We start from the raw sequence: 19772 nt of genomic DNA, 5'->3' as shown, positions 1-19772 counted from the left end.
AGAGAACATGAGCTGCCTGCCATTGCTGCTGACCTGAGCCCCCCACTTGACATCACGACTTTTTTGGCAAAACTGGACATTTGTCCCATTTGCTCTTGCTTGAACATTCTTCAGGACTCCCACAGGGCAAGAACAAATGGGAAAAATGCTCAGTTTTGGCAAAAGAGTCATGATGTCTGGGACAGAGCTTAAAAAGGGGACTGTCCCAGCCAAAATTTAATTTATTGTCATGCTAGCCAGCACAGATACCCACTGATCATCAACAGGGCTTCCGTTGGCTTCCAGGGTCTACTCAGGTGGATCAGGAATGTGTCTTAGATTGTGTGGATATTAGTTCAGTGATGGGTACAATTAGAAGATTCAGTTAAAATTGTTATTTTTAAAAAGAAAATGTTTGTTCAATATCTGAGATACTGTAATTATATCCTATTATTCTGAGTAGGGTAAATATTTCTGCATCTGAGATACCATGGTGTGGTAACTGTTGGCAAATACGGACTTTTTACCACAATCTTATCATAAAATAAATTGAAATGAAATACATTAAGAATTCATTAAACAATAAAGCTGTAGTTTTAGGTGTAATTGGTTTAAAAATGGTATTACTATTATTATTTTGATTTATATAGCACTTTCCTGCTATGAATTTCAGATCATATTACAAACACTCAAGAGCCTCACAACAACTTTGACTCAGGTCAACATTATTACTCCTATTTTCCAAATAGGGACACAGAGTGAATAAGCCCGAGTCTCCACTTCAGTGGAGTTACACTGATGTGTAACTGTGGCAACGAAATGAAGAATTAGGCCTTTGATGATTGCCCAGAATCAGATGGCAATTACAAGGCAGAACTGAAAATAGAACCAATTTTTCCCTAACACCCAGGCTTGTGCCCCTCTAGACCACCTTTCCTCCCTTGAAGCTCCTCACAATTTTCTTAAATATGAAGGGCTGAATTTCCAGTCATGTTCACCTGAAAAAATGAGCAAGCATTTTCTCACCTGCAGAAACTAACACTGGTACCTGCCAACATGCAAAATATTTTTTGTAAGAGTTTTTCACCTTTGATATATGTTCTATAAAAATGAGCTGAAAATGAACCAAACTTTTCTTGTCAGTTGGTGTTATTTACCAAACTTACGTTTATCATGTCATAACTATACACAAATATAAATGGACTGCAAATGCTATTCTCAGGAGGAGACTGGTACCAAATCTGATGATATTTTATTTAGCACTAGCAATGTCTGATTCTGTTTTATTGTGCATTAGTAATAACTTTCAGTAATCATTACATTTGCTGAGGTTTGGCTTCTTATATACACAACATCACAAAAGAATACACCATGTCCCTGAAAGCAGCGCTCATGTTCTATACTAACAGCAGTAACAATAAGCTGACGGGAATACTTTATGGCTTATCATTCAGCACACATGCTCAGAAACATACATCTATGTTGTAAGCAGTCATTGACTATTTGCAAATAACTTGCCTTTACATGCAATGATTGATGGAGTTTTTTTTAAAAAAAGCCATTTCTATTGACTAAATACTGTAGAAAGCCTCATCCATGAAAGATGACTGTTCTCTGCTTTAATTACAGGAGAAAAATTTTAACGATGACAAATGAGTTATTTGGATCTTTCATGTGACTGGGGGAAAATAACCACCCTTCATGGAGGAGATGTTTTATGCATTTTGCTGTTATTAATTTGACTGATTTAATTTATTGGCTCAATATAATTTCCCCTGTAATCCTCAAAAATTCATTTGAGAGCATCTTGTGGGCTTTCCCCCCCCCCATTCATTTGAAAGTGGAATCTATGACAAAGATATTAGAAGTGAAATTAATAATGGTCTGCAAATAAAAAAAACCCACAAAAAGTAACAATTCCAGTCTCTCCCTCCTCATGAAGGTAATAATAAGAACACACATCCCAGTTTCCTTATAATTCATCATGGCTGACACCATCTTGACAGGGAAAACCCACATCTGGAATAGCCAGAGTCTCATGAATAAGGCTCAAGTTGCATTCACAGCAACTGTTCTTCTTCCCATATACACCTCTACCCCGATATAACATGGTCCTCGGGAGCCAAAAAAGCTTATCGCGTTATAGGTGAAACTGCGTTATATCGAACTTGCTTTGTCCTAGAGCATTTCTATTATTAATAGTCACTTCCCACCCCGACTGACCCCTCAGAACCCCTGACCCATCCAACCCCTCCTGCCCCCTGTCCCGACTGCCCTGACTCCTATCCACACCTCCACCCCCGACAGGCCCCCAGGACTCCCATGCCCTATCCAATGCCCCTGTTCCCCGTCCCCTGACCGCCCCGCCCCCAGAACCTCCAAACCATCCAACCTCCCCTGCTCCCTGTCCCCTGACTTCCCCCTGAGACCCTCTGCCCCTTATCCAACCCCTCGGCCCCGGCCTGGCACCCTTAACACACTGCTCAGAGCAGTGTGTTAGAGACAGACATGCTGACACGTGATCCAACGGAGCGCGCAGACCCTGCCCTGCAGAGCACTGTTTTACCGCGTTAGATCTGAATTTGTGTTATATCAGTCACGTTATATTGGGGTAGAGGTGTACTTTGACTTACTCCAGGCTTTACAAGTCAATTTATATCCTGTGTTATGGATTTTAGCTGCAGCCCTCCATTAGGGATCATGTGGAGTTGCATCACTTCATCAGGAGGACTGGGAGGCATAATACTTCACATACTATAGTGTCCCCCTGAGCCCTCCAACACATAAGGGGAGTTCACAGTGACAGACTATATGGAGCTTAATAGTAAAATTTACATCCACAGATAGGCCAAGGATTTTGGCCTAATTCAGACTGAAGCCTTTAAAAACACACCAGCCAGAAGATGCTGCTTATGTATTTCCCAGAAGAGACTTAAGTAATTGTAACAGCTAGTAAACTAAGCTAACAATCAAACCTTGCTAGTTGTGAAATAACTTCCTCTTTTACCCTTATGATATGCTTTATGCCTAGAAGTTCTTTATAGACACACATACACAACCATCATGTTATGTTTAATACAATAATACAGTGCTATAGTTGAATGACAGAGCTGTAGGGTAAAATCTAAAAACTGTATGGAAAGTGAAAAAGCTACCAAAAGCTTGTTGTTAAAGACCCTTTGAGTTTGAGGTAGTGTAGTTACCAAGGTGATCTGTAAGGTAGTGTGGTGAAAATCTTACCTTGAACCAAGACTGTAGTTTTGTTAAGTCTTAGTCACTAGAAAGCATATTTTTGCTTTTGTTCATTACCCTTTCTAACTTTATTCCTTATACTTGATCTCACATAAAGTCCCATATTCTTTTGTTAATAAACTTATTTTACTTTAAATCTAAACCAATTCAGTGCTCAGTTTGAATTGAAGTGATACTTCACTCTAAATATAGTGATACACTATGCAGTTTGTCTCTTTAGAGGAGCAAACAAACCTTATTATTCCTCTGAGTGGTCCAGGAAAGGGCTGGACCTTGCAGACCACACGGTTTTGGGAATATTCAGGATGGTGGGGGAGATGGTGGGATGCGGTGTTGGGGTCATCTTGCCAAGTGTAAGCAAAGCTGGTGGAAATCAGAGAGTGACTATGTTGCTACATGAGGAAAACTGCTGAAGTCAGAATACTGGCTCAGCATTGTGTCCCTGTGCTGTGCAGAGTGCATGCTTGTTGCTGACTGTGCACATCCCAGGCATGGGGAGCTGCATCGACAGAGCATTTAAAGCACTTGGGATTACAGGGCAAGTGGTGACAGCCACCCACTGGTCTGAATGGCACCCAGAATGTAACCATGAACTATGAACAAGAATAGAACAATAAAGGAACATGGAGAAGTTTTTCATAAAGACTCTGTTCTAACTTCAGAATGGACACTTCTGCAAGTGTGCTGATGGAAAGAACATAGAGTTGTACAAATTTGGCCAAAGAATATACTGCAAGAGGGGCCTATGGAAAGCAGCTTGCAGATCTGAGCTAAACTGGCAGCATTCAATATATGTCCCAAGATGTTTTGCATAAATTAATATGGCATACATTATTTTTTACATATAGTGTAACTTTTCAGAGAAAATATTGCAAGAATTCACAAAGATGATGCCTTGTGTTCTCATTTGATGATGAAAAGGGACACAACTTTCATTCTGGCTAGAGATTTCAATCTTTGCTAGAAGCAGGGGTTACATTCTCATTGGCTCACATCAGCTTTGCTCAGAACCACCACGATGCTGCTCATCAAAAGCTATATATTCTATATATATGTTCATTCTATATGTTCTATTTAACACATAGCTACCTGAAGCTGAAATACCTGGAAGAGCACCAAAATTGACTGGCAATTGAAAGTGCCCCCATCTCATAACAACTCTGAACACTAGCATGAGTCCTATCAACTCTGTTTCTTTTATGTCCTATTTAGGAAGAAGTCTGACATCTAGAAAGAGAACAAGAGTACAGTTGTCATAAAATCTTGAATGAAAACTGATTAACTTCTTTATCTTGAAAAGCCAGTTAGTGCAACTATGAAGCTGAACTGGAAAACCATGCCAGTTCCACCAGGTAAATACCAAATTAGACATGTATTTTGTTAAAAGTTAAAAGTTAAAATGATGGTATGATCTTATCCACAGTGACAGATAAACACCCACTCTCCCTTTGCAAAGAAACTCACTTACAAACTTGACCAGGTATTTCGTGTTTCTTTATTTTCCCTTTCTAAATCCCTACATAACATTGCACAGTAAAACCTGTCTAAACCATGTTATTCCTCACTAGCTTATAGCCGTTGAATAAACCAAGTGAACACTTCAGTTTTATAGGTTATATGAATGTAATCCTGTAAGTTTATTATTTTGTGCTGAGAGCTGAGATTTCATCCATGACTAACCAGAACAATGCTTTGTCAACTTCTGTACACTTTTCAGTTCAGAAAATAATACAAAAAAGGAGTCCAATTCTATCATTGAAGTGAAAGGAAAAACTCCTATTGGCCTCAGTGGGAGCAGGACTGGGGTGCAGTATGGCAGCACACATATCCCTTGCTTTTATAGTCTCTGCTCCTGCAAGAAAACTTTTACTTACATGAATAAATGCTGTAGGACTGGGATTTCTGAGTCTTTTACCATAGTGTCTGTAAAGAAGGGACCATGTAGCAGTACTTTGTAATGTAGGTAATGTAATGTAATCTTTAGGCTGGATCTGATCTCTTCCTTTGAGAAATGAATTGACACTGCCCATAGAGCAGTTTCTGATGATTAAAATCAAGTAGTGGACAGTTTGAAAAGTTTGATGACTCCAAAGTTATTTGATCTGGAGGTAGTTAGTTGCAGTTCTATTTTTGCTGCATTGGGAAAGGTCACAGAACCCTGACAAATGTTGCTGGAAAATGGCAGATTGCCATACCTGTCTATGTGGAAATAAGTGACACACAAAGAGAACATGTATTGTAGATGAAAATAAATTAAATCAGTTAAATAAGTGGGAAAGGGCTTTTGGAACTGTCAGAAAAAGGACCCAGGGCAGCAGGCTTATTATTTAATCAAGGAGAGAGCATACAGCCTTTGAGAAACACAAAGCAGCCGGAAGAAGTCACATTGTGTCCCTCTAGAGTTACTAAATGATACACATGCTTAGATGATGTAAGTAAGATGAATATTGTTGTAAACAGGAACTATGCTGAACAGAGATGAGCAGGCAGTGGAATCATTGCTGTTTCTTTCTTGGAAGGAATCTAATCTTTCTGTTGATAGAAAGCTCCTATTTCTACTTCTGATGAGATAGCACAGTCTTAGAATTTGCAGTACTTGATGCAAATTGGAGGAGCCATAGTATATTTTCTTACTGTGTATGAAAGCAAGGGATAGATGACAACGGATTAACTCTAGCACTTCTTCATTGCCATGCAGCCTTTGAAGGTACATCTATCTTCACAGCAATTGGACACACATGACTGGCCTGTGTCTGTTGACATGGGCTTAAGTTGCTGTTTAATTGCAATGCGGACTTTTGGGTTTGCACTGCAGCCTGAGCTCTGGGACCCTCCTACTTCACAGAGTCCTAGAACCCAGGCTCTGAGTCCGGACATCTACACTGCAATTAAACAGCTCCGCAGCCTTAGTCACTTGCACAGGCCAGCTGTGGGGTTTTACTAGTAGTGTAGACATACCCTAAGGCTTCTCATCTGTATTTACTCTGGCTAGAGCTTCCCTCACTTAACTTCCTATTATGTTGCATTTAGTGACCTAACAAGGAATTGTAACCTACATTAAAATATTTTTATTTTTTTTAATTTCAAGACATATGCAGAAAATCATGAAAGAAAATGAGACATGTTATAGTAATCTCCACAAGTTTCCCTAGAAATTATTCATGGTAGTGTTCTAATAGGACAATGGAAAGGCTTTACAAGTAGGATTTATGTCTATAAATCAGATATTCAGATTGCATAGAACTATGACAAAGTGTATTCATCTAGGTTAGCTCAAATTAATAGTTGATTAAAAATGACACCTTCATTGTAACAATGTGATTTATATTATAAAGTAGCAACTTGTTCAGTTTAAGTAATTTGGGATAATTTTGTGTATGCAGTTGGATATTGAATCTGAGAGGTACAGTTTATAGATAAAAGTATCCTTACTATGAGTACGTTACCATACTGCTGTCTGTTGTGACTTCATTAATTGCAGTGAGCTATGAGTGAGATCTTTAAAGATCTCCCAGATGTCATTCCTTTCCGGAATTTATCACAAATGAAGACATAAGCCAGAAGGGAAATTTACAATATTATTCTATTCAGATGATGGCAGTATAATATTAACTCCAAAAAGGGAAAGGATAATGCCATCTGTGAAATACTTTAGTTAAACAACCCAAAAAATGAGTTATGAGTTTCATTTCATAAAGCTGCAGCAATAATTAAAGGACCATAATCACCCAGTGACAGAGAAAGTTACAAACAGATGCAGAATCTCTCTTGTTCTCTTGTCTGATAAATGAAGAAGGTGCTGACCTGTTTGCAGTTTCTTGCTGCTCAGATTCTTGAGGAACTACCTGAATAACAAGTCTTGCTTTTTTCAGCATTGTTTTGAACTTTCCCTGCCAGCCAATTGGCATTTCTGCTTGTCTTCCTGAAGGGTGTAACTGGATTTGTTGGGGACAGAAAAAGGAGTTGGGAGAGGGAGAGAAGGAGAAGGGGAGAGAGCCAGGAAGTTAAGGAACAGAAGTAGTATCTAGTTGGGTTTGGAGAACAGAAAATAAAGTTAGAGAGGTTTGGACGAACCTTTCAGTGTTTCCGTAAGCTGAACTGAATCTTTGAACATCCAATAAAATCATCAGTGCCGGAAGTTTTTTTAGCTCAATAAAATGCATTAAAAATTACTGTAGGAGTCCTCCCACAAGGAATATTTCATTATCTTATCAGGAGTTTGTCAGTATTTGTGCGTGAAATCCTGATCCTCTCAAAGTTGATAGGTAACATGGAACTGTATATTCCAGACGTTTAAGAATTTCACCTTGTGTGATGGAATGTAATAGTTAAAGATACTGAGTATGTAATGGGAATCATCTTCTGAATTTAGATCGCATTTTTAGGGATAAAACCCACCTAAAGGACTTTGGGAAACCAGTTCAAGCATAACAAGGACACAAGAAATATTCCGGACTGTTCTGGAGTTGCCAGGGGCTTTAGCTCCCTCCCTGAACTTTGATGCTGTCACTAAGTATCAGAAGCATACTGTACTTTAGTGTCATACTGGAGACTATGTTCCTTGGTAGCACCACTAGCATGATTCCAAAGGGGGGATATTCCTGCCTCCTGAATTCTGAGATGCATTGCCAGTATGCTTCACAGGGAGGAACATTGTCATTCGTGGCAGGACATCTGCACTAAAAGGTCACATTTCATTCTGATGTTTAAACTGATCCATTGTAGCTGTCTGTATAATAGATTGAATCATTTTATGTATAACCCCCAAATGATATACACCTGATGTGCTTGGAAAGCCAAGATGCTGCTGTGTCCTCCTAACTGCTCTAGCTCTGTTTGACAAAACAATGAGGTGCCAAGCACCTGTTGGGAAATGAGGGGCTTTATGTGCTCAAACTCCAACGGAGGAACTAAGTGCACCAAAAAGAGGTGAGGTTACTGGGCGTGTTGGTTTATTTACTTGCTTTTATAGTTCTGCACTGAACACCTGATGAAGAGGGTATGTGTGTGTCTTGAGCAAGATGGAGAACAAGGGAGCCCTCCCTAGTGACAATTGTGTATGAGTGACTGGTACTTTTGGACAGGAATTCCTTCATTCTTGCAGTAGATGAAATTCCATGTGGTGCGTTCCATATATTATCACTGCACTGAATTTTCACTTCAAGATGACTCATTTTCAGGAGTACAAGTTATAGTGTTCTTAGTGTTGGTAATGAACTACATGTTCTTTGGAGCCTTAGAGAAAATATAATCAAGCAGAGTGATACATTAGAAAAGAGTGATGTCATAACACTGATAAAAAACAGAAAAATACATGCCTTAGGCAAAATGCAGAACAATGCTCTTCCTAATGATCTCATGCATGAGTGATTGAATGAGTGGTATTTTCCCCCCAATCGAAAATACATACAGTCATATAGTAGATAATATATAGTAAATACCAGATGGAATTCTATCAATGAACTTTTATACTGAAAGTGTTTTAATGTTCTTGATTTAGTCCAGATCTCCCAAGTTACCAGCTAGTGCTCAAAGTGGTGGAAGAGTATCTTAGCAGTCAAGTTGTTCGTAAGTCAAGCTAAACCTGTACGGTCACATTAAGACAATTGGTGAGTGAATGAGAGTGAACCCAGAATCTCTGGCTGTTTCTGTCATATTGCTATCTTTATTTACCAAAAAAAAAAAAAGCCACATGAGATCATGTGAAATGATCCAGACATTGGCTAAACATTCCAGCTGCTTTTGGGTATTCTCAGCAAAGCGCACTTTAAGAAAATAGTATATCCAATTTGGAGCAGTTGGCTTCTATACTGTGCAGTGCAGCTGCTGACAACAATTCTGCTTTGTCATTACAGCAGAAGTGTGGATGTCTGGCCCACAGCTGTGTTACAAATAAGTGCACCCCCTTCTTTCAGGCTCAGAAACTAGTCCACTGTGTTCCTGTATTATAGAAAGCTATCTTGGTATTTGCTTGACTGACCACACCTCAAAAGTAAAATCCCCAATTCGCCCTCTTATGTCTTACACATTATTGATCAAGCTAAGTATGAGTGTAACAGGGTGGCTGCCTCCCCCAACACCCCCTCATGACCAGAGGTCACTCAACAGCATCCTGCTTCTGTTCCCCCAAGTCAGGGTTATTTAAGAACTCACAGGTCAAGCGTGGTTCAAACACACCTCACAAGGGGTCCCCTTTATTTAGTTCTCTGGTACATACTGGCCCTCTAGGCCTCAAGCCCAGTGTCTCTCTCCTGATTAATCCAAAATAACATCAAACAAACTCAGACAGTCTTTATCCCAGATCACCTTTACAGCCTCTCCCTGCTCCACTCCAACAACTCCAGTTTCCTGCTCTTTTTATACAGTGAGCACCTGATTCAACCCAGATGGGGCTCATCAGGGCTGGCTTAGTCCAAGGCTCTCCAGCCCATAGGGCAAGCCACACAATTTTCATTTTGTTTAAAGGTGGTCATTGACTGAATTTGCCATGCTGTACATGACCAAAACCAAGGTTTAATGGGATTTTTTGGGCTCTGTCTTTGAGGAAATTCTATCTTTGAGGAGAATTAAATCTTCTTTGCCACCCTGACAGATGTAATAGAGAACACTTCAAGCTGTTTCTGCTGCAACTCATTTGACTTCAAATGTGTTCTTCTCCCACTGCTGCTCTAATCTGCTCTCTCCCCCCATGCATTTATCTATTGAAGGTCATCTGTGTACAAAGAGGCTTGTATGAGGCATGATATAGGAGAAGAAGATATTTGGGAGCCATTTTATCAATGGCTGAGGATGACAAAAGATTATAACCTTTTTTTACAGGTTCTTGACAGCATTATCTTTAGAAGACATTTGAAACTGACTTGGGTCCATCAGTTTCCTTCAGCAAGGCAGATGAGCGACAGGGTTTTTGCTCAAAAAGGAGGTCTGACTTCAAACATGATGAGGTGATAATCTGACTTGAGAAAATTATAATAAATCTCCTCCTCCATCCAAACAACAAGAACCAAAAGGTAGCCATCCTCATGCACTGAGCTTGTAACCACCTGGAACAGGCTCAAGGTCATGACATTTTGAGTTAACAGAAAAAACAGCTGGCTCACTGGTCTCATCCAATATGGCATTTTCTTTCCTATAAGAGATGGTTGATAACAGTGCAGAGATAGAAAACTTTCAATGAATACAGCTAGAAAGTCAGTGAAGTGGAGTGGCTTGTATCCAACAACTAACTCTAGGTATACAGTTAAAGCAAAAAGCCCAAGTAGTCCTTTGAGATTTTGAGAGATGATTTGGTGGACTGAAAAGGAATAAGCAAAACAAAACACAAGTATATCCAATAAAAAAGCTGAGAGAACAAAATTGTATAGTGTTTAATATATTTCTTCATCAATACATACCCTGCTATTTCAGTTTCCTTTTGGAAATGAAGGTGTTATTCTTTGTTGAATAAATGCTTTAATAGCAATCAGTCAACCGAGAATATTTAGAGTAATTAGATGTGGGTTAAATGCAGAAAAAAAGGTACTTCAATCCTTTCTTTTTTTCTAGATTAAGTCATCTTTTGCTTTCCCTCTCATTCCTCCTCCATTCCCTAGACCCAACACTGGGCACAGCATTTCAAAGGCACAGCATTTCAAAGTGTTAAATAAAGAATCATGTAATGCAAACTGTGCTACCATAATTCCCTCTGAAACAATATCAAGTAAAGAAAAGCTGTTGAGTATAAAATTTGCTGATCCTTAGGGATGTCTTGGAGGACAGTTTGCCTTTAATAGCTTCATGCTGTGCCAGACTATAATTCACTTACATTTTTGTCAACAACCTCATCAGCATGTGAGTACAACTTTCATGAAAATGACTACCCTATAAAACTTTCTTTACTATGTGAACTTAATTGATTGATACATAGCAGCAGAAAGACAATAGAACCATGATACTATATTTCTTGGCCCTCTATTTCCAATAAATATTTTGCTAAAAACATAAGATGACAGTCGGTACATTTCTGTGTGATTTTTACGAGCAGCAAGCCAAAGGCCAACTGACTTTACCCACCAGAAATCTACAATACCCCCATAGGAATGCACTGCCTGGACTGAAGGGAAATACATTATACAGATTAAAGGCCAGTTGATCTTTCTGAATCTTTACTCATATAAGTAGTCCCATTAAAATCAATAGGATTGTTTCCGAGATAAAGGACTATTTATGAAGGTAAGCGCACACTTAGAACCAGACACTTTCTGATGCTTAATGACATAAGTATATCAATAATAGTCAGACAGGATGGACTAGTTTTTGTGGTTGCTAACTTGATATGTTTGTTCTGTGAATTATGCTGTAACACACAAAGGTAGACTGAAGCATTTTTGAGAAGGGCTTTGGTCTCAATGCTGCTCCCACTGAAGTCAATGGGAATAATTCAGTGGGAGTAAAATCAAGCCCAAATAGTAGAGCAGGAGAACTAAAGCTTAACTTTAATTTCTAGACAGTCTTTCCCAAATGTGGGAGGTCTCTGTTGTACTGTTTCCTTGTCAGCAGGTGACCACCGTAAGACTAACTGTGAAGAAATTAAACAGCCTCTGCAAGATTTTGGAGAGGGAAGCTAGGCTCTAGCAGTGTGGGCTGTGCTCCAGCAATGTGTACTGTCTTAGCGTAATCTCCTGCCAGTGTTTCATATCCTTGGAAACCTTGTTAAGAACAAGGGAACAAAGCCATTGCCTGCTGCAGTGAGAATCAGGAATTTACCTGGTTTTCCTTTGGCAACTTCTGTTTTTTGTTATTGTCATTGTTTATTGTATACAGAAGAAACTATGAATCATCCCTTTCAGTCACCATCACTCTGCTCCACTGAGACATTAAAGGAAGATGTCTTTTATGTTTTCAATTACTAAGAACTCTTATTACACTTCCCACAAAAACAAACCAACAAACCACAAAAAAACCCAACACACTGACCACTTCCTAAACTCATTTCCCTCCTCTCCATTCTCTGACACTTTTAACAGCACCAATATATGAGGCTACATTACAATTTTTAGCATGCTAGGTCAAGTGAGAGCTAACATGAGTATGTGTGCATGAGCTGGGAATCACAGCCCTAGCTCATAGTGTAGACCAGGGGTAGGCAACCGATGGCACGCATGCCAAAGGCAGCACACGAGCTGATTTTCAGTGGCACTCACACTGCCTGGGTCCTGGCCACTGGTCAGGGGGCTCTACATTTTAATTTAATTTTAAATGAAACTTCTTAAACATTTTAAAAACCTTATTTACTTTACATACAACAATAGTTTAGTTATATATTATAGACTTATAGAAAGGGACCTTCTAAAAACGTTAAAATGTATTACTGGCATGCAAAACCTTAAATTAGAGTGAATAAATGAAGACTCGGTACACCACTTCTGAAAGGTTGCCGACCCCTGGTGTAGACATAGCCTTATTAGGGTCATCCTTGACTCCACACACAAGCCACATTCAAATCTTGCTGCTTTTTCCCTTATACATCTCTAAGATCTAGTCTTTTCATCCTTTCCACATCCTAAAACTTTCATCTAGGCCCCACATTAGTCTCTAAGGTGCCACAAGTACTCCTTTTCTTTTTGCGAATACAGACTAACACGGCTGCTACTCTGAAACCTCTCATTACTGTATCTTCCTCCTCTGTGGCCTTCTCCACATAACCCTTGCTCATCTCAGACCCATTCAAAACACAGCCGCTAAGACCACCTTCCTTTGCTCATCATTCAATTTCACCTCCACTATTTTTGAATCGCACCATTAGTGCCCCACATTGTCACTGCAAGAAACAAAATATTGTTCTTACCTTTAAATCGCTTCACATTTTAGCCCTTCCTATGCATGTGCTATTGTATCTGATGTCACCAATTATGCCAGCCTTCAGCCTCTGCTCCTGTAAACACCTTTGAACTTTCTTCCACATCACCCTTTTTGTATGGCACATTCTCCCCTGTCCTTCCTTCATTTCTCTCTTCATCACCCACTGCTACCAGGATGTCTATGGGAAACTGCAAGTTGATATGGGTAAGGTAGATGTCCAGAAGGGATTTTCACTACTTAATCTTATAATTTATTAAATATATTTTTAAAATTCACTGACTCAGAACAATCTAGCTATGAACATATCTGGCCTATGTAACTACAGGTCCTTGTTATTGTTCTCATTGATGTCCTACCTCCATTTCTTTGGTACATCAACTTGTTGCATCTTTTTTTAATGATATTGTAAACCCTTTGGAGTACTGGCCAGCCTTACTTTGTGTTTGTAAAATGTCTTGTGCAATGGGAGAACCCTATGCTAGAATTATTATTCCTTTCTCCTTTTTATCCTTCTCTCCCATCCACTTGAGCCTTTAGCAGCTGATATATAACCAATATATAGAACAAATATGCTCTGAATTCCTTCTGGCCTTAAAAAGAGGATTTTGGAGATTACCGTGCTGCTAGCTATTTCCAGCCCTTGGCTCTGAGGCTCATAACAAAATCAGGAAAGATGCCATCAGGTCCTGCAGCTTTCCTGGCTTTATTCACATCCTCAACAGTGGAGGGCAATGATATGGGGCAGGAGTCAGATAGGGAGCTGACTATTTGTCAGAGCTCTCTGTTCACTTTGCACTTAATAAACTTGTCCCCTGATGCTTTTAAAGTTGTAATAAGCAATTGCATCAGCTGGGATTTCAGGATTTCACTGGGTTGGCAGCCCCAAACTGGAGCAATAACAGTCAGGCTTTGTGGCTGGAGTGAATAAAGTCCAGAGTTTCAACCATCTTGACCTAGCTTTGATGACGTGTTAAATTCAGTGACTCATAAGGATGCTGCAGTGTTCCGGTCACCAAAATTTGGTACTCTCAATAACCTTTCTGTTCCCGGTCTCCAGCATGAAGTGGTATCCTTTGCGATGGCTGCAAGAGATGTTTTTTCTTGGACCTATTTGGGTAAGCCAGGTGAAACAGCCAACATTTTCAGGCTTCAGTGGAATTAAATCTATGGTAACCTCATTTGTCACAGTAAATCCTGACCAGTTTGCCTTTTGAAAGCTTCATAATGGTTTGGGAAATGACATGATTACTGGGAGTTCAATCCCAATGTGGATTATAACTGGACAGTGTGGACTGAGTGGAAAGTTGCCAAAAATAGTTATGGAGGTGTTCTGAGGGATTCCAAACTGGTCTTTTGTGAGGAAACAGAGGTCTGAGTAGTAGTCTCTGTTTAACCAGGCAAAATGAGAAGTACCTCTGTCTTTTGCATCAAAAAGGGGATGTGTCTTTGTTTGATGACCATTCTGAAAGTATCCCACTTGCAGTATCGTTACTATCATAGCCCCACGTGGTGTGATGGCTATTGAAATCAATTTATATTGTCAAGTGAAATCATCTATTTATATTGTGAGTAACTGGGGAGAAAGCCAGGCTGTATTTGGTGGTTTATGCACGTTAACTACTGTTACCTTGATGATTCTTTATTGAGATGGTGAAGATTACATAGTTGGACCTGGCATCTATCATGTTATAATCCTTAATGCCTTGCTTGACATAGGTGACAAGGCTGCATTTTGGGTGATGAGATTGTAGCTATGTAAGGGATATATAGAACAAATATGCTCTGAATTCCTTCTGGCCTTAAAAAGAGGACCCACCTAAGAAGCAAAGACAATAAGAAAATGTTTCACATCGTGTGTGATTTTTGTCTGTGGTCCCACTGATCAGCCAAAGTTGGGAGTTCTCTTCCCAAGTATAGAAACAAAAATCACTAAATGAAATTATTATTAATCACCTAGGCAAGAATCTCTCAGAATTTGCATATGGATAAAACCTCTTTCTCCCTCCCAATATAGTTAAAAATAACTCCAAGTTACCAAGTAAGGGTCCCATCCTGCTTTCCTATGCTAAGTGGCCCATTGTACACTGGGAGTAGATCAAAAGCGGGTAGGGAAGCTGCAAGTTAAGCAAGCTAGAAATGATTGGCTGTAATATTGAAGGTCAAATTGTGCAAACTGCCTGTTACCCCAAGAAATCCAAACCACATGTTTTCACCCCAAATTATAAACTATACATTGTTTTCTTTGTAAATGAAATATACCATGAATAATCTGTCTTTCACTCAAATTAAAAGATGCACATTTGTTTGCCTGGTGAGTCAGATCTATATCCTTCTATATGTGAATGTCTTTTGTTCTATTTTAAATCCTAAATAATGTGAAATTTTATGTACAATCGAAGAATGTATGGAGTATGTGCTCCAAATTTAGATTATAAGGGATTTTGTTGGTTGTCATTGTAAATAATTATTGCAGCCTAGAAGTAATAGGAATTGTCTGGCACAAGGAAGAAGGAATGAAAGATATAAATTACGATATAACTTTTGAATATTAACCTTAATTGCTTAAAAAAGGGATTTCAATTAATAGTACAGGCTAATAATGAAGTACAATCTTTAAAGTGAATCAAAGTTAAAAATCCTCTGATAAAAAAACAATTAAAGAAATTTGTTACACACTAGCAACATCTATTGGATTACCAATGGAAACAGCAAAGAGAGTAAGAGCTGAAATCTGAGTACTGACTTGACATATTTCCAATAGAAATCAGAGCATTGACTGAACCCAGCAAGAAGCTGCAGAATTCTAAGTGTGACCAACGCCTGGATCAGCTGTATGGAAAGAACTCTCCCCCATCACAGGATTAAGAGGATAAGAAGTGGTGAGATTTCTTTTCCAAGACTGTATTTCCTCTTTTATTTATTTAATATAAATAACTGTCGGCTATATTGTTAAGTCAACACTTCCTAGCGAAACTTCAAGGAACTGTATTTTAGATTCCAACTCCTTTATAGGTCCAAGCAAGTTGGCCTATGTGAAATTGAAACTAATAACTTTAAGCAATTGCTTTTAATATTCTAATCTTGTCCCTTTTGGACCAACCCATTCATACTGTACTAACCACATTCCTCAAAGTGCCGTAAACACAAGTGCATCCTTGGAAGTGTGATAAATGTGTTAGGTACTAAAGAATGCAGAATTGGTAATCATAAGCAAATGTAATAAGAAATCTTGGTAATTTGTATTGTTCCTTGATATAACGGCTAAGCCTCAATTCTAATTTGTGATAATTGCTTGCAAGACTGTGTTCTGTATCTAGTACACACCTAGAACATTTATTGTGTCTACACTTGAATGATGAACTTTTGATTGTATATTAATTTGTTTCTGGGTGAATTATTAAATTCTTAGTTGGTTAAGAATAAGTAAGGGTCCTGATTTGAGAAATACTGTTCAAATTAAAAGTTGACTTGAAAAGAACACAGTGTTAAAATTAATAAGATAACACTCCCTGGACTCAATAAACAGGGTTTATCCTATTAGAGTCTATTATATGTTGGCCATAACACTTATCCAATTGGCAAACCTAGTTTATTACATTTCAGCTTTAAAATGTAACTGGCATCTTGGAAAATTCATAAAAATATACCCTGCTTCATGCTTATTACAGTAATACTGCAGGGTGATTCTTGAGTGTCATCTTTGATATAGGTTTCTTGCAGGGTGATAGCATCGATCCTGTTATCTCACATAATGCGAGCTAGTTAGTCACTTTTAGATCAGAACATGCCTTCAACATTCATTTGACAAATTTATAGAGCTGGGCCTATGATTCTCTTACAGTAGCTCTGGAAAAAGAAAAGGAGTACTTGTGGCACCTTAGAGACTAACAAATTTATTAGAGCATAAGCTTTCGTGAGCTACAGCTCACTTCATCGGATGCATTTGGTGGAAAAAACAGAGGAGAGATTTATATACACACACACAGAGAACATGAAACAATGGGTTTATCATACACACTGTAAGGAGAGTGATCACTTAAGATAAGCCATCACCAGCAGCAGGGGGGGGAAAGGAGGAAAACCTTTCATGGTGACAAGCAAGGTAGGCTAATTACAGCAGTTAACAAGAATATCAGAGGAACAGTGGGGGGCCTATGCTCTAACAAATTTGTTAGTCTCTAAGGTGCCACAAGTACTCCTTTTCTTTTTGCGAATACAGACTAACACGGCTGCTACTCTGAAACCTGTCATCCTTATAGAATCACAGTCCATCTTAAACAAGAGAAATGTATTAAAGAAAACAGCTACAGTTATAAACAAACTGGTTCCACACAGCTTAAGATCTAGCTTTGTCTCCCTTCTTTATCAGGGATCCCAGATTGATTGGTACTCCATGCAGCACAGAGAGACATCTAGTGACTGAATAATATTTTGCAAGTAATGATATCATTACATTGCTAAAAAACTTCCATGGATTAACAATTAATATATGCCACAGTTGTACTCTTAAAGTTAGTGAACTAAACATCTTTAGATAATTTCTGCAGACTCTGATGTCACAGAATTAGAGCTATGCTTTCACAACACATTCTTTTCTTCCTTTGTGATTGTCAGCTCTATTTCTTTTTGTCTGTTCTATGTTCCTGTTATCTTTCACCACAATCCCTCTGTTTTAGGTCTGTGTTTCAATCAGTGTAGATTTGTTTACAGCCTCCTTTCTTCCATAACCACTCATACCAGTATAGAGTCAAAGCCAGCAAAAGGATTAATAAAGACTTAACTTCATAAAAGATTTTAATCAAGAATGGTTTTTCCTTCTTCTTCTTCTTCTTCTTCTTCTTCTTCTTCTTCTTCTTCTTCTTCTTCTTCTTCTTTTTAAGACTCTTGGTCTTTTCTATCCTTGTATCATAGGGCTCAAGCTGATTTCATTCCATGATTTACTGAACAGGCATTTTAGAAACTGCAAGTTCACTTTGCTTTAGGGAACTTACTTTCTCTGCTTTTCCATTTGACCCCTTACATTTTGCTAAGAAATACTCTCTCCCCTCCACATTTATATTTTGCCAGGACAGGCTGCCTTTTAAAAATATTGGCCCTGATTCTGGGCTACATTCTGGCCCTTTTGTATGCTCTTGTAGTATCAAGGGGTTGCAGCCCAATCTGATCTACCCAATGGGGAATGCTACCTTCATAAGGGTGGTTGATTCCCCAGTGGCATAGGGCCGGTAAAATAATCCTCACCCCTACTACGCAGAACAAGGGAAAGCATGTACTGGGGAGAGCAGTGTTGTGGCCAGAGAAGTCTGTACTTTGGCTCTTCTGAGAAGACAGATGGCCTCTTGGAAATGATTGAAGCCAGAACTTAAATCAGAGCACCTCTTGAATTGGTCCCTGACAGTTCCAGCTGCTAGGAGGTGCCACAAAGCCTCCTTTGCCCCTGCTACTTGGGACCATGAGGTGGGTTTTTATTCAGGGAGAAAGTGGTCTAAAAACTGAAAACTACTGATAAGAAATTTTTCAATCATTTCTTTAGGAAATTTGTTTTTGACAAAAATTTACAGGTTTTTTCCCAGAGAAATTGAAAATAAAAAGCAGAACAATTTTTAGGTTTCGGCTATGGAAAATATTTTAATTCTTGGTTACCAACAAAAAATCATTTTTTTTCAGTTTTTTGACCAAAAACTAGAAACATTTAATTGAAAATAGTTTTCCATTTTGGAAAAAAAATCAATTTCCCCCTTTTTCATGGGAAAAAGCCTTTTGAATGAAAATTTTTAATCCGATCTTTAAAGCAACCAAAATAAAAAGGATTTTTTTTGTGGTGAAAGCCTTCGTAAGTCTGTCATAAAATACACAATAACAAATTGTGTTCTGACGCAAATGGGGGACAGCAGAAGTTGGGGAGAGTTGCAGGGAAGTGTAATTATAATGATTTGCCTTTACAATTATAATGGACAATATATTTTCCATAGAATATGTTTTGAAAAGTACATTTTAATGTGTATATTGTCACTGTATCACATAGCTGCAAAAAAGGGTGGTTCATGCAGTGTCATATACTAGAAATTTCTCTCTCTCTTTCTCTCTCTCAATTGTTTCGGCTAAATAAACCCCTGGTGTAATTCCACTGGATGTAAAATGGCTTTTCTAAAAGAATTTCAACAGATGGAGCTAGTGTGCTTCTAATCTGTAGTGGTTGTGCCTAGTATAAGAAAGATTAGAATGAGAAAAGACAGTATGATAGTTGGAATCATCGGGTGAAGATTTTCCTTTAGCTTAATGGAAGAGCAACAAATATAACTGGGAATCTCCAAATCTATGTCCGGCAGTGATGGATAAGAGGACTGCAAACATCTGGATCTGGTTCAGGTGTCCTGACCCAACAAAATAGGAAGCATGATAAAATAAGGTTTCTCCCCAAAGTTTTCATAACATGATGTTATTTTGTGTTGTTACTCTAGGCACTTCACACACTCACACGGTGTGCATCATCCTGGGTGTAAGTACCTGGTGGGAATGATCTAGAAAAAGTGCAGACAATTCTGTAGGTTCCCTAGGACACATCGACCCACTTTGACCCTGAGTATGCAGAAACAGCTCCACAGAAGGCAATGGGAGTTGCTTCAGGGCTGAACTTGGCCATTAGTGCACATTCTCATATATCCATGAATAATAAATGAAACTTTGAAAGAGGAGGGTCC

General features: G+C 38.7%; 1 long non-coding RNA gene across 1 annotated transcript; it reads right to left on the bottom strand.

The window, feature by feature from the left end:
- Window positions 1-9682: 9682 nt before the first annotated feature.
- On the bottom strand, window positions 9683-13247 carry LOC122459852. Its single transcript, XR_006280805.1, has 3 exons — window positions 13058-13247; window positions 12190-12192; window positions 9683-10360 (listed from the first exon to the last, which is right to left on the bottom strand). It is a non-coding gene; the product is annotated as an uncharacterized LOC122459852 (long non-coding RNA).
- Between the last annotated feature and the right edge of the window lie 6525 nt (window positions 13248-19772).

Source organism: Dermochelys coriacea, chromosome 4, assembly GCF_009764565.3.
Source record: "Dermochelys coriacea isolate rDerCor1 chromosome 4, rDerCor1.pri.v4, whole genome shotgun sequence".
In the NCBI taxonomy this organism is placed as follows: Eukaryota; Metazoa; Chordata; order Testudines; family Dermochelyidae; genus Dermochelys; species Dermochelys coriacea.
The sequence above is the reverse complement of the archived record's forward strand: the minus strand, read 5'-3'. Positions and strand labels throughout refer to the sequence as shown.